At 39.7% G+C, this 16,789-nt stretch overlaps 1 pseudogene; it reads left to right on the top strand.

Moving 5' to 3' along the window:
- Positions 1-9,693: 9,693 nt before the first annotated feature.
- LOC131900411 (vomeronasal type-2 receptor 116-like) lies at positions 9,694-16,276 on the top strand (annotated as a pseudogene).
- Positions 16,277-16,789: the final 513 nt, after the last annotated feature.

The following is a 16,789-nucleotide window of genomic DNA, read 5'->3' as shown; positions in this document are numbered from 1 at the left end:
AGAAATACAGGGAGGGGGCATTGCAGAAGGGGGAACTGCCGGAGATTTTTGAGGTGGTATAAAAGGGCCCAAGGACTCCTGTGTTAAGGGGAGATTTTTGCAGGGGGACCAGTCTGGATTATGGTAACGGGCTGCCCCTTTCTCCAGGGAAGCCTCCTACGTGGGTTCTAGAGGGGAGTTAGAGGTCAAATTATTAACAGAGGCATGAGGATGGGCAAAAGCGGACTCCTGGGGATTCCTAGGTTTAAAAGTTGTGAGCATCCCCTCTTCCATAGAGCGCAGGTCATGAACCGAGGGACAGACTGAAGGAGGACCAGAAAGCGCTCAAGGGTCTTAGGGCAGGTAGAGGGGGAGTGAAAGGCTTCTTTGAAGATTGTTTCTCCTATATTAATAACCTCTTTTATGTGAGGGGAATATTTATAGACCCTGAGAATGTCAATAATCAACAAAGGCTTTAAGGTCTTTTTTCTTTACCCTATTTCCTTGTATCTTGAGGGGCTCATTTAGGCCAGAAATAAATAAACCTCGTTACGAAGTTGCCTGTCCCATGGCTCGTCACTTTCTTACCTGCGTCGTCTCCACCCTCCTCCGGGATTGCGTCCTGAACCGGGTGATTTCAGGGGGATCCAACAACTTCACCAAGGCCTTGGTCTTCCTCCGGGAGACAACATTCCGAATCCTCAAGAGGTGGTTTCATCCACGTTGGGCACCAGTTTGCCCCGCCTGCAGGGCTTCAACAGGTTCTCGACCACCCTAAGGACGGAATGATAGGGACAGGAGATACAAGGAAACACACCAAGTCTAGATTCTGATCAAGGTGCAACTTTATTTTTCTCCAAGAGAATTTATATAGTTTCTGCAGGGTGGGGGGAGCAAGAAGCTGTCATCTGCATAAGGTGGGGCAAGCTAAGGATGTTTGTATAGGATGTTTACAGGGTGAAAGGGTCAAGGGCTCTGCCTCAATGTCCTGTTGCTAGGCAACCTGACTGTAAGATGATCTAGTTGCCTGTCCTTAGAGATTCTGTCCTTGTCCCTGACACCTTTGTTTTCCACACATGTAGTTTTAAAGACCTCCTATGCTAACACTGACCATGGATATCATCACAGATCCTAGCTGCCACAGAACCATGGACCCAGACTTGGCCTTTGGCAGCTGCTCAGGCCCAAATTATAGTCATGGTCCTGTGGCAGCACAGACCACCCAGATAGTATAGCCCTTGCAGTAGCATGTCCCTTGGATACCAACAAGGTCTCAAGGGACTGACCAGACCCTGTGTATCTGCAGGGTTTTTGACAGTAATAGTAGCCATAGACATTACCCCAGACCCTACCTGCTACAGGGCCACTGACTCAGACATTGCTCTACACAGCAGCCTGGACCCAGACATCTCTGTGTCCCCATGTGTCATAGGGTCTGTATGGCTCTGGAAGTGGCATGGGCCTTGGTCACCAAGATGGTCTCAGGTGTCTGATAAGATCCTGGTCATTCAGCCCAGGCTACTCAGATCTGTATGGCTCTGGCATTGACATGGGCCTTGGACACAGAGATCACCTTAGGTGGTCTACCCACAGCCCTGGATGGTAACAGAACCATGGACACCAACTCAGACCCTGGCTAATGTAGAGTCATGGATTCAGACATGTTCCTCAGCAGCAGCCCTGGCCCCAATAACACAATGGCCTCTGCTGAGAGCACAGGCTACTCAGATCATCATGGCCCTTGAAGCAGCATGGTCCCCAGACACCCACGTGGCCACAGGTTGTGGCCCAGACTCTGGGCATCCATGTGGTCTCTGGTAATAACATAGGCTGTGTTTGTCAATATAGACCTGGGCAGTGGTAGGACCATGGACCCAGACATGGTCCCAGGTGGCAGTACAGGCCACATGATTCGGCATGTCTCATGTGGCAGTATGGCCCTGGGACACTAATATGGTCACAGGTGGTGGTTCAGACCTCTCATATTGGCATGCCCTTCGATGGTATAAGGAACTGTGGCCATTAACAGACAGACACCCTGGCTGCAGTAGGGCCGTGAACCAAGACATATATTAATGGGCTTCCACTAGTGTGGCCAGTTATCTCTTCACGTCCTCCCATCATGATCTCCACATCCCCCACTTGCAGAATCCCCCCTCTCTCTCATCAGTTGGATTCCCGGAGCTCAGCCTGGTGCCTGGCCTTGGATTTCTGCATCTGCCTACATCAGTCACTGGACAAAGGCTCTATGATGACAGTTAGGCTATTCGCTAGACTGATCACCAGAGTAGAGCAATCAAGGCACCCTCTGGACCACGGCCAGCAGTCCAAGGTAGGTTCATTCTTGTGGATTCCTGAGAGCCTCCCCAGCACCCTGCCTCTTCCTATTCCCATGATGTCCTCATCTATCATGGTATCTTCCTCCCTTCCCTCCCACTCTGTCCCTGTTCCAGCTTGACCCTCCCATTTCCCTATGTTCTCATGCCCTCTGCCACCACACCACACACCCAGTCCACTCATGTAGATCTCATCCACTTCTCCTTCACAGGGTCATCCATGTCCCCCTAGGGTCTTTCCCTGTTGGCTAGCCTCTCTGGAGCTGTGGGTTGCAGTCTGCCCATCACTTCTCTCACATCTGGTATCCACTTATGAGTAAGTACATACTATGTTTGTCCTTCTGAGTCTGGGTTACCTCACTCAAGATGATATTTTTTAGTTCCATCCATTTATCTGCAAATTTCATGATATCATTGTTTTTTACTGCTGAGTAGTACTCCATTGTGTATATGTGCCACGTTTTTTATATCCATTCTTCAGTTGAGGGGCGTCTAGGTTGTTTCTATGTTTTTGCAATTGTGAATAATGCCTCTATGAACACAGTTGAGCATGTGTCCTTGTGGTAAGATTGAGCATTCCTTGGGTATATGCCAAAGAGTGGTATAGCTGGGTCTTGAGACAGACTTATTCCCAATTTTCTGAGAAACTGCCATACTGATTTCCAGAGTTGCTGTACAAGTTTGCATTCCCACCAACAGTGTAGGAGTGTTCCCCTTGCTCCACATACTCTCCAACATAAGCTGTCTTCAGTGTTTTTGATTTTAGCCATTCTGACAGGTATAAGATGGTATCTCAGCATTGTTTTGATTTGCATTTCCCTGATGATTAAGGATGTTGAGCAATTCTTTAAATGTCTTTCAGCCATTTGAGATTCTTCTATTGAGAATTTTCTGTTAAGCTCTGTAGCCCATTTTTTAATTGGATTGTTCAGTATTTTGAAGTCCAACTTTTTGATTTATTTATATATTTTGGAGATCTGTCAGATGTGGGGTTGGTGAAGATCTTTTCCCATTCTGTAGGCTGTCGTTTTATCTTATTGACCATGCCTTTTGCTCTACAAAGCTTCTCAGTTTCAGGTGGTCCCATTTATTAATTGTTGCTCCCAGTGTCTGTGCTACTGGTGTTATATTTAGGAAGTGGTTTCCTGTGCCAATGCGTTCCAGACTACTTCCTACTTTCTCTTTTATCAAGTTCAGTGTAACTGGATTTATGTTGAGGTCTTTGATCCACTTGGACTTTAGTTTTGTGCATGGTGACAGATAGGCATCAATTTGCAATCTTTTGCATGTTGACATCCACTTATGCCAGCACCATTTGTTGAAGATGCTTTCTGTTATCTATGGTACAGTTTTGGGTTCTTTGTCAAAAATCATTTGTTCATAGGTGTGTGAATTAATGTCAGGGTCTTCAATTCAATTCCATTGGTCCACATGCCAGTTTTTATTCCAGTACCAAGCTATTTTTATTACTATAGCTCTATAGTAGAGCTTGAGGTCAGGGATCACGATGCCTCCAGAGGTTGCTTTATTATACATGATTCTTTTAGATATCCTAGGTTTTTTGTTTTTCCATATAAAGTTAAGTATTGTTCTATCCAAGTCTGTGAAGAATTGTGTTGGGATTTTGATTGGGATTGCATTGAATCTGTAGATTGCTTTTGTTAAGCTTGCCACTTTTACTATGTTAATTCTACCTATCCATGAGCATGGGAGATCTTTCCATTTTCTGATATCTTCTTCGATTTCTTTCTTCAGAGACTTAAAGTTCTTATCATACAGATCTTTCACTTGATTAGTTAGAGTTACCCCAAGGTATTTTATATTATTTGTGGCTGTTGTAAAAGGTGGAGTTTGTTTGATTTCTTTCTCAGTCCATTTATCATTTGTGTATAGAAGGGCTACTGATTTTTTTGAGTTAATCTTGTATCCTGCTATTTTACTAGGGGAGTTTATCAGCTGTAGGAGTTCCCTGGTCAAATTTTTAAGGTCACTTATTTATACTATCATCTCATCTGAAAATAGTGAAAGTTTGACTTCTTCCTTTATAATTTGTATCCCTTTGATTTCCGTTTGTTGTCTTATTGTTCTAGCTAGAACTTCAAGTACTATATTGAATAAGTATGTGGAGAGTGGACAGCCTTGTCTTGTTCCTGATTTTAGTGGAATCGCTTTGAGTTTCTCTCCATCTAATTTGATGTTGGCTGTCAGCTTGCTGTAAATTGCTTTCATTATGTTTAGGAATATTCCTTGTATTCCTGATCTCTCTAGAACCTTTATCATGAAGGGGTGTTGGATTTTGTCAAAGGCATTTTCCACATCCAATGAAATGAGCATGGGTTTTTTTTTTCTTTCAGTTTCTTTATATGGTGTATTACATTGACAGATTTTCATATGTTGAACCATCCTTGCATCCCTGGGATGAAGCCTACTTGGTCATGGTGGATAATTTTTTGATGTGTTCTTGGATTCAGTTAGCCAGTATTTTATTGAGTATTTGTGGTGGTATTGTGTGCCCCAAAATATTGTGTACCCTAATAAACTTATGTGAGGTCAGAGAACAGAAAAGCCACTAGATACTTAGGCTAGAAAATGTTGGCACTCATGCCTTTAATCCTAGCATTTCAGAGGTAGAAATCCCTCTGGATCTCTGTGAGTTCAAGGCCACATTGGAAACAACCAGGCATGGTGACATATGCCTTTAATCCCAGAAAGCGAGCCTTTAATCCCAGGGAGTGATAGTAGAAAGGAAAGATATATAAGGCATGAAGACCAGAAACAAGAAGCATTTGGCTGGTTAAGCTTTCAGGCTTCTAGCAGCACAATTCAGCTGAGAGCTATTTGGATATGAGGACACAGAGGCTTCCAGTCTGAGGAAACAAGACCAGCTGAGAAGTTGGCCAGGTGAGGTTAGCTGTGGCTTGTTCTGTCTCTCTGACCTTCCAGCATTTCACCCCAATAACTGGCCCCGGGTTTGATTTTATTAATAAGACTCTCTAAGATTCCTGCTACAAGTATTTTTGCATCAGTGTTCATGAGGGAGATTGGTCTGTAATTTTCTTTCTTTGTTGCATCTTTGTGTGGTTTGGGTATCAGGGTAACTGTAGCCTCATAAAAAGAGTTTGGTAATGTTCCTTCTGTTTCTATTGTGTGGAAAAATTTGAAATGTATTGGTATTAGCTCTTCTTTGAAAATCTGGTAGAATTCTGTGCTGAAATTATCTGGTCCTGGCCTTTTTTTTTTTTTTTTTTGAGACTTTCAATGACTATTTCTATTTCTTTAGGGGTTATTGGTCTATTTAAATAGTTTATCTGGTCTTGATTTAACTTTGGTATGTGGTACCTATCCAGAAAATTGTCCATTTCTTTAAGATTTTCCAATTTTGTGGAGTACAGTTTTTTGAAGTATGACCTGATGATTCTCTTTTTATTTCTGATTTTGTTGATTTGGATGCTCTCTCTCTGATTTTTGATTAATTTGGGTAAGGGATGGTCTATCTTGTTGATTTTCTCAAAGAACCAACTCTTTGTTTCATTGATTCTTCGTATTGTTCTCTTTGTTTCTATTTTATTGATTTCAGCCCTCCATTTGATTATTTCCTGGTGTCTGTTTCCCCTGGGTGAGTTTGCTTCTTCTTGTTATAGAGCTTTCAATTGTGCTGTTAAGTCACTAGTGTGAGATTTCTCCAACTTCTTTATGTGGGCATTCAGAGCTATGAATTTTCCTCTTAGTGCTGCTTTTACGGTGTCCCGTAAGTTTGGGTATGTTGTACATTTGTTTTCATTGAATTCTGTGAAGTCTTTAATTTCTTTCTTTATTTCTTCCTTGACCCATTAGAGATTCAATTGGGCATTATTCAGTTTCCATGAGATTGTAGGCTTTCTGTAATTTTTGTTGTTGTTGAAATCTAATTTTAAGCCATGGTGGTACAATAAGATACAGGAGGTTATTTCATTTTTTTTGTATCTGTTGAGATTTGCTTTGTGACCAAGCATGTGGTCGATTTTGGAGAATGTTCCATAGGGTGCTGAAAAGAAGGTCTATCCTTTTGTGTTAGGGTGGAATATTCTGTAGACATCTATTAAGTCTATTTCAGTCATAATGACTACTAGTTCCCTTATTTCTCTGTTAAGTTTCTGTCTGGCAGACCGGTCCATTGGTGAAATTGGGGTGTTGAAGTCTCCAACTGCTAGAGTATGGAGTTTGATGTGTGATTTAAGCTTTAGTAATGTTTCTTTTATGAATATAGGTGCCCTTGTATTTGGGGCACAAGTATTCAGAATTGAGACTTCATCTTGTTGGATTTTTCCTGTCATAAATATGTAATGTCCTTCCTGAACTCTTTTGATTGATGTTAGTTTGAAGTCTATTTTACTAGCTATTAGGATAGCTACACCTGCTTGCTTCTTAAGTCCATTTGTTTGGAAAGTCTTTTCCCAGCCTTTTATTCTGAGGTAGTGTCTCTCTTTGAAGTTGAGGTGTGTTTCTTTTATGTAGTAAATGGATAGATCTTGTTTTCGTATCCATCCTGTTAGTCTGTGTCTTTTTATAGGTGAATTGGGACCATTGATGCTAATGGATATTAATGACCAGTGATTGTTAATTCCTGTTATTTTTTGGTGGTAGTGTTGTATGTTTCCTATCTTTGGTATTTGTTGGTATAGGACTATCTATTGCCTGTGTTTTCATGGGTGTATCCAACCTCCTTAGGTTGGATTTTTCCTTCAAGTGCTTTCTGTAGGGCTGAATTTGTGGAGAGATATTGTTTAAACCTGGTTTAATCATGGAATATTTTGTTTACTCCATCTATGTTGATTGAAAATTTTGCTGAGTATAATAGCCTGGGTTGGCATCCATGGTCTCTTAGTGTCTGCACAATGTCTGTCCAGGACCTTCTGGCTTTTAGAGTCTCCATTGAAAAGTCAGGTGTTATTCTTATGGTTCTGCCTTTATATGTTACTTGGCCTTTTTCCTTTACAGCTTTTAATATTTTTTCTTTATTCTGTATGTTTAGTGGTTTGATTATTATGTGGCAAGGGGACTTTTCCTTTTTTGATGCAGTCTATTTGGTGTTCTGTAACCTTCTTGTATCTTTATAGGCATTTCCTTTTTTAGGTTGGTAGTTTTCTTCTATGATTTTGTTGAATATGTTTTCTGTGCCTTTAAGTTGGTATTCTTCTCCTTCTTCTATCCTTATTATTCTTAGGTTTGGTCTTTTCATGATGTCCCAAATTTTCCTGACGTTTTGGGTCATGACTTTGTTGGTTTTCATTGACCGATGAATCTATTTCCTCTACCGTATCTTCAATACCAGAGATCCGCTCTTCCATCTCTTACGTTCTGTTGGTTATGCTTGCATCTGTAGTTCCTGTTCATTTACTCAGATTTTCCACTTCCAGCATTTCCTCAGTTTGTGTCTTCTTTATTGTTTCCATTTCAGTTTTAAAATCTTGAACTGTTTCCCTCACTTGTTTAGTTGCTTTCTCTTGGCTCTCAAGGGATTTACTGATTTCTCCACATTTTTTGTTTGATGTTTCCTCGATTTCTTTAAGAGAAATTTTCATTTCTTCTTTTAAAATCTCTAATATCTTCTTAAAGTCATTTTTAAGGTTGATTTCTTCTGTATCTTCTGTGTTGGGATGTTCAGGTCTTGCCTATGTAGGTTCTAATGGAGCCATATTGGCTTTTATGTTGTTGACTGTATTATTGCACTGGCATCTGCCCATCTCTTTCTCCACTTGGTGTAAGTGGTTTCTGTGTCCAAGGGAGCCTCTCTTGGTCTGATCGATACTCTTGGTCCAATGGCAGTTCTTGGTCTAGTTGGTGCTGATGGACTCTTTGTCTCAGGGAGTAGCTCTTAGTCCAATTGGCAATAGTAGGCTCTGTCTCAGGGAGTAGCTGCAGTCTTGGCATGCAGTAGATGGTGGTAGTCTGACCTGTCTGCAGGAGGTCTGCCAGCCAAATGGCCTGAAACTGGGACTGCAATTGGTGATGGTGTAGGGGCATAGGGTTGTGCCCCTGGGCCCAAAGCCTAGGGGCTGGGGTGTTTGGGAATGAGGATAAAGACTCAACTCTTAGTCCAATTGGGTGATGACGGGCTCTGTCTCAGGGAACAGTTGTAGTCTTGGAGGGTGAGTGGGATTTGGGGGAGGTGGGGCTTGGGTTACAGGGTCTGATGGGGGATGGTGGTAGTCTGACCTGTCTGCAGGAGGTCTGCCTGCCAAGTGGTCTGAAACTGGGATTGCAATGAGTGGTGGTGTAGGGGTGCAGGTTTATGCCCCTGGGTCCAAAGCCTAGTGGCTGGGGTGTTCAGGTATGAGGATAAAGACTCACCTCTTAGTCCAATCGGGTGCTGATGGGCTCTGTCTCAGGGAACAGTTGCAGTCTCTGAGTGCAAGTAATTATCCTTTAACAATTAAAGGATAAAGTGCCATTGATGTTTCAAGGAATTTCTTTTTTATGTTTCTCTAGAATGACAATCCCAAAACAAATACATAGAAGACTGAATGTCTGGGGTTGTATTATAGTTCATTAATGTAATTCAGAGATCTCAAAGTTATTTGCACATTTTCACAAAGATAAAAACCTCATATATCAGAATTTAGATGAATTCTGAAAATGCTGTCAGCTTTAAAGATCTTTTCTTCCATGCCCTTATATTAGGGAAGATATAATTAATACAGAAATTTAGAGGGGGGCATAGAAAAAAGGTTTGCTTCAATTGCTTTGAAAATTTCATGTTTGCAACATCCTTCATGATGCTCATATTTCTTCTTTTAGAATACCAACTTGGAAATATGAGTTTTTTCTGGTATTGATTTTTGCTACTGATGAGATCAACAGGAACCCTTATATTTTACCCAACATGTCTTTGACATTTTCCTTTGAATTTGACATGTGTTTTGATACATTGGAAATAATTGATAAACTAAATTTACTAAAAAACAATGACTCAAGTATTACTAATTATTACTGTGGAACTTCTCTATGTCATGTAGAACTTATAGGACCATCATATACTACATCTTTAAACTGTCAATCTATAAAAGGTCTCCAAAGGTGAGGCTGTATGGTATAAAGAGGTAACAGCTTGTCTATGCCAATCTCAAGTTCCTATAGAGAATGAATGGGCAGCATGGGTTTGTGTGTGCTGATCTATATATTCTAAAGGATTAAGGAATCAGATATTGGTATGTCACCAACATTTCCTTGTATTATAAGAATAGATGAATAGAGGAAACATACAAAAAGTTTCATTGAACAGTCAGACTTCTCAGATGTACTATAGAGTGCAGTAGGACTAATGTACCACATTTACAGGGTAATCTTACTGTCTTTTGTAGGAGCTCTGGAAGGTGAGTAACACAATTCATATCTAAGAATGAACTTCCTGCCAATCATATTCCTCACATTGCTTCCTCTGTTATTCATCCTTCAGATTTTCTTTGGACCATTTCATCCTACCCTGAGTGACAATGTCTTGTTTCCCTGTGTTTACCAGATAGCATACAAGGATACATGTTTGCCCCAGGCCATAGTCTCTTTGATGCTTTATTTCACATGGACCTGGATAGGGCTGGTCATCTCAGATAATTTCCAGGTAATTCAGTTTCTCTCTGACTTGAGAGAAGAGATGCAAAGAAATGGAGTCTGATTAGCTTTTGTGAATGTGATCCCAGATAACGTGAAATTATATATGACAAGGGCTATAACAAATGATCAACAAATCAAGATATCATCAGCAAAGGTTGTTACCATTTGTGATGAAATAAACTCTACCCTAGAAGTCGGGGACATGTAGATGTACAGGAAATCTGGGTCACCACCTCACAATGGCATGTCATCACAAGCAAAAGACATTTGGTTTACCCTAGGACTCTTAAAAATTTTTTAAATCTCTTATGTGGTTCTTCATTAGCCAAACTAGATCAATATGGTTTCCATCTCATGGAATGGCCCTTAAGACAAGTTTTGTACCACCGTTATCCAAACATATTTTGCAGGCAGAACAGATTGTAGATCAAAAGTTGTGTGGCTGAGTTGGTGTTTAAGTTTCTCTTTGGTAGCCTTCAGAATACATTCCCATGCCAAAGATGGGATGGCAAAGAATACAGTGGCAAAGGTTCTATGGAGGCAGCAGCTTTACCTCTTCATGTTCAATGCATTGTATGTTTGTCCTCTTCAACAATGAGGCCATCCTTGCTATCAGTTTGCAGAGAGCAAACTATTGCCCTGCCAATAGCCTGGGCTATTTGGGATTCCCATGGGACCTCTTTGATCAACAACTTAATTGGATGTAACCCAGTTCTGGTACTGGAAGCCTTATTTGGTGACTGGAGCTACCAGTTGGAACTCTATCTCCTTCAGAATTGAGAGACTTCATTAGGATCACTTTCATGTATTGTAGGAACTTCCACTGCACTAGATTTCCTTCTCACTCCTTAAATGCCCTTAAGTTCTAGATGTCTCTGCCCTCATTCCTTACCTCAATCCAATCTCCCCTTCCTTTTCCCACATTATTCTTCAGTTCTAAACCTCCCATGACAATTACATTCTTAATATTTTTATTCATTTTTTATTAAGATTTTTTTTATTTTACACACCAATCAGAGATCTCCCTCTTCCCTCCTCCTACCTCCCTGACTTCCCCCAACTGACCTCCCATTCCCCCCCATAAGAAGTCAAGGCCTCCCAAGAGAAAGCACATCCAGTAGAAGCAAGTCCAAGCCTTTCCCCTGCCTGAAGACTGCATAAGGTGTTCCATCATTGGTAGTGGGCTCCAAAAAGCCCCCTCATGCACCAGAGATGGTTTCTGATTCTACTGCCAGCCCCTCCCCAAAGCAAATCAAGCTACACAATTGTCTCACAATGCAGAGGGCCTAGTCCACTCCCATCCAGGCTCCACAGCCATTGATCCAACTTTCATGAGTTCCCAATAGTTTGGTTTGGTCATCTCTGCAGGTTTCCCCATCATGATCCTGATGCACTTGCTCATAGAATGCCTCTTCTCTCTCTAACTGGACTCCTGGATCTCTGCCTGGTGTTTGGCTGTGGATCTCTGCATCTGCCTCCATCAGTCATTGGAGAAAAGCTCTGTGATGACAGGGCAGTCACTGATCTGATCACTGGGACAAGCCAGTTTAGTTCAGACACCCTCTCCACTATTTCTAGTAGTCTAAGCTGGGGTCATCCTTGGGGATTCCTGGCAACTTCCCTAGTACTGGGTTTCTCTCTGTCCCCATGATATCTCCCTCCATCATGGTATCTTTCTCATTGCTTTCCCACTCCATACCTGTTCCAGCTTGACCATCCCATTCTCTTATGTTCTCATCCTCCATGCCCTACCCTCCATTGCCCACCCCTCAACCCCTTTTCATTCATGGGGATTTCATCTATTTCCCCAGTACAATCCATATGTCCCTCTTTGGGTCTTCCTTTCTACCTATCTTCTTTGGAGTTGTGGGCTATTGTCTGGTTATCCTTTGCTTTACTTCTAGTATCCACTTATGAGTGGGTACATACCATGTTTGTTATTCTGAGTCTGTGTCACCTCACACAGGATGACTTTTTCTACTTCCATCCATTTGCCTGCAAATTTCATGGTGTCATTGTTTTTCTCTGTTGAGAATTTCTGAATGCTCCCAATGTGATCCACATGTTGCCCCTAGTCCCTTCTAAACCTAGCTTCTCTGAGTCTATAGATTGTAGCTTAGTTATCATTTATTTAGCAGATAATATCCACATATAAATGAGTACAGATCATATTTGTCTTTCTGGATCTGTGTTATCTTACTCAGGGTGATTTTTTTCTCTAGTTCCACCCATTTACCTGCAAATACCATGATGTCATTTTTAACAGCTGAGTAATACTCCATGATATAAATGTACCACACATTTTCCTTATCAATTTTTCCACTGAGGGACATGTAGGTTGTTTACAGTTTCTGTCAATTATGAATAGAGTAGCAATGAACATAGTTTAACTAGTGCCCTGGTGGTAGGATAAAGCATCTTTTAGGTATATGAACAACAGTGGTATGGCTGGATCTTGAGGTAGAATGATTCCCATCTTCATGTAGAACAACACTAATTTCTATAGTGGCTATATAAGTTTGCACTCACACCAGCAATGAATGAGTGTTTTCCTTATATGTATCCTCACCAGGGTGAACTATCATGTGTGTTATTGATATTAGACATTATAACAGATATAAAATTGAATCTCAATGACATTTTGATTTGCATTTTTCTGATGGCTAGGGATGTTGAACATTTCTTTAAGAGCTTCTCAGCCATTTGAGATTACTCTTTTGAGAATTATGTTTCGTCTGTATACCAATTTTAATTGGATTATTGTCGATGTCTCAATTTTTTCAGTTCCTTATATATTTTAGAAATCAGTCCTTTATATATTTGCAAATCACTTCTTTATACATTTTGTCTGATATGAGGTTGTTGAACAGCTTTTCCCATTCATTGGGCTACTGTTTTGTCCTTCTGACTGTGTCCTTTACCTTACAGAAGTTTTTCAGTTTTATGCAGTCCCATTTATTAATTGTCAGTGTTAGTGTGTGCAATAGTGATATTCTGTTTAGGAAGTAGTCACTTGTGTCAATGCATTCAAGGCTCTTTCCAACTTTCTCTCCTATCAGCTTCATTGTAGCTGTTTTTGTGTTGAAGTCTTTGATCCACTTGGACTTGAGTTTTGTGCAGGGTGATAGATGTGAATCTATGTGTGCTCGTCTACATACTGATGGCTTTATGCCAACATCATTTGTTGACTATTCTTTCTTTTTTTGCATTGTATAATTTTGGGTTCTTTGTCAAAATAAGGTGTCTATAGGTGTGTATATTAACTTCTCAGTCTTCAATTAAATTTCATTGATTTACCTGTCTGTTTTTATGCCAGTTCCCTGTGGTATTTATTTACTATACCTCAGTAGCAGAGTTTGAAATCAGAGATGATGATACCCCGAGAATTTCCTTCATTGGATAGGATATTTTTGTTGTTGGATTTGGTTTGCAGGTACTTTGCTGAGTATTTTTGCCTGAATGACCATGAGGGATATTAGTCTGTAATTCTCTCTCTTTGTTAAGTCTTTGTGTGATTTCCGTATCAGTGTGACTGTGGCCTCATTAAGTTCATTTGGCAATGTTCTTTCTGTTTCTACTTTGTAGAATAATTTGAGGAGTACTGGTATCAGGTATTCTTTAAAAGTCTGGCAGAATTTTGCTCCAAAGCAGTCTGGCTGTGGACTTGGACTTGCTTGGCAGAATTTTAAAGAATGCTTCTATTTACTAAAGAGTTATTGGTTTATTTAAATTGTTTATCTTATTTTGCTTTACACTGTTAAGTGATATCTATCAATAAATCTGTCACTTTTTAAAAAAATTTTTATTTTGCAATACAATTCAGTTCTACATATCAGCCACGGATTCCCTTGTTCTCCCCCCTCCCGCCCTCCTCACCTTCCCCCCAGCCCACCCCCCATTCCCATCTTCTCCAGGGCAAAGCCTTCTCAAAACCTGGTAGACTCAGTCCAGGTAGGTCCAATCCCCTCCTCCCAGGCCGAGCCAAGCGACCCTGCATAGGCCCCAGGTTTCAAACAGCCGACTCATGCAATGTGCACAGGACCCGGTCCCACTGCCTGGATGCCTCCCAAACAGATCAGACAAATCAACTGTCTCACCCACTCAGAGGGCCTGATCCAGTTGGTAACCCCTCAGCCATTGGTTCATATTTCATGTGTTTCTGTTCGTTTGGCTATTTGTCCCTGTGCTTTATCCAACCTTGGTCTCAACAATTCTCGCTCATATAAACCCTCCTCATTCTCGCTAATTGGACTCCCAGAGATCCACCCGGGGCCTAGTCATGGATCTCTGCATCCAGATCCCTCAGTAGTTGGACGAGGTTTCTAGCTCAAATCTGTCACTTTTTTATTATCCAATTTTGTGGAGTACAGATTTTTCAGCTATGACCTAATAATTCTTTGCATTTTCTTGGTATCTGTTGTTTTATCCTACTTTTCATTTCTGATTTTATTTATTTCGATATTCTCTCTTTTAATTATTTTGGATAAGGGTTTGTCTATCTTGTTGATTTTCTTGAAGAACTAACTCTTTGTTGCATTGATTCTTTGTATTGTTCTCTTCGTTTCTATATTACTGATTTCAGTCCTCAATTTGTTTACATACTGCTGTCTATTCCACTCAGTTGTGTTTGCTTTTGTTTTGTTCTAGAGCATTCATGTGTGCTGTTAACTTGCTAGTATTATATCTCTCTAATTTCTTAATGTAAGCATTTAGTGCTAATAAATTTCCTCTCAGCATTGGTCATTGTGTCTTATAAGTTTGAGTATGGTGCATATTAATTTTCATTTAATCCTAGGGAGTTTTTAATTTTTTATTTGTTCCTTGAACATTCAGTAGAGAGTTGTTCAATATCCATGATTTTGCTTCTTCTATGCCCTTACATTAGGAAAGAATACAGAAATTTAGAGGGGTCTATAAAAAGATTTGCTTCAATTGTTTTTAAACTTTCATGTTTGTAACCTTGTCCATGATGCTAATGTGGATTTTTTTAGAATACCAACATGGAAATATGAGTTTTTTTCTGGTATTATTTTTTTCTACTAATGAGATCAATAGGAAGCCTTATCATTTACATGTCTGTGACATTTTCCTTTGTTGTTGGCATGGCTTTTCATACATTAGAAAATAATCAATAAACTAAATTCACTAAAAATAAATACCTCAAGAATTCATAAATATGACTATAGAATAGCTGTATGTGATGTAGAAATTGCAGGCCTATCAAGAACTACATCTTTAAAAAATGCATTCTATACCAGGTGTCCAAAGGTGAGGCACTGTGATAAAAGAAGAGGTAATAGCTTGTCTATGCCAATCCCAAGTACCTACACATATTGAATGGGCAGCATGGGTCTGTGTGCTAGTCTATACATTCCAAGGGAATAAGGAATCAGGTATTGGTATGTCACCAATATTTCCTTGTTGATGAATGGAGAAAATAAGAAAAAAAATTGTTGAACATTCAGACTTGTCAGAAATATTCTAGAATCCAGTTCTACTATACACAACATTTACAGGGTAATCTTACTGTCCATTGTAGGAGTTCTGGAAGGTGAGTAACACAACTCATATCTCATAATGAACTTCCTGCCAATCATATTCCTCACATTGCTTCCTCTGTTATTCATCCTTCAGATCTTTTTTTGTACAATTTCAACCTATCATGAATGATAATGCTCAGTTTATCTATGTCTACCAGATAGCACACAAGGATACATGTTTGCCCCATGCCATAGTCTCTTTGATGTTTTATTTTAAATGAATCCAGTTAGGGCTGCTTATCTCAGATGATGCCCATGAAATTCAGTTTCTTTCAGACTTGAGAGAAGAGATGCAAAGAAATGGAGTATGTTTAGCTCTTGTAAATGTGATCTCAGATAGCATGAAGTTATACAGAGCAAGGACAGTAAAATATGACAAACAAATCATGGCACCATCAGCAAAGGCTGCTATCATTTATGAAGAAATGAACTCTACCCTAGAAATCAGCTTCAGAAGATGGAGATACTTAGGTATACAGAGAATCTAGGTCATCACCTCAGAATGCGATGTTACCAAAAGTAAGAGAGATTTCAGCCTTTACCCCTTCCACGGGACTGTCACTTTTGCACACCACCATGGTAAGATTTCTAAATTTAGGAATTTTATGCAAACAATGAACACTTCCAAATATCCAGTGGACATTTCTCAGATGAGAGCAAAGTGGAATTATTTTAACTGTTGAATCTCCTAACCATTATAGTGCAATGAATCATGGTTCATTCAACACTAAACTGCAATAGTTATGACAAAACAAATTTGACACAGTCCTGATTGAAGAAGGTTACAATTTATACAATACTGTGTATGCTATTGAAGAATTCAGCAAGTAGAATTTCATCAAATAGCCAAACTCAAAGGATTATTCTATGACTATCATCAGGTAACATATCTTGCTTTCTATATGCTTAATTCATGATATTTTTAAATGGTCCCACAAATGTTCATATGAATTTGTCAGAGACTGTTCTCTCAATATAGAGATATCTATTCCTCAAAACACCACAAAATAAATCCTTCTCATGGAGAAATAGACTGAACAAAATTAACATTCAATGGATGACAACATTTTGTATGAATATCAGTTATTTTTATGAGAATGTGTTCCAATGAATTTACTACTGAATACAGTAAATGAAAATTTTACCATAAATATCTCAAGTGACAACTGTAGAGAATTTCTTTCTCAAGAAACAAAATATGTGTTGATCAGTGTCATGAATATTTATTTATATGAAATATCAATTAATTATATAGACAAGTAATAAGGACTGCATGTTGTTATTAAATTTATTTTTATTTCATATATGCATACTGTATTTACATGATACACACTCCATCTCTTC

The sequence above is a fragment of the Peromyscus eremicus genome, unplaced genomic scaffold (assembly GCF_949786415.1).
Source record: "Peromyscus eremicus unplaced genomic scaffold, PerEre_H2_v1 PerEre#2#chr22_unloc_1, whole genome shotgun sequence".
Taxonomy (NCBI): Eukaryota; Metazoa; Chordata; class Mammalia; order Rodentia; family Cricetidae; genus Peromyscus; species Peromyscus eremicus.
Note: the sequence above shows the minus strand (reverse complement) of the source record. Positions and strands in the feature narration are given on the sequence as shown.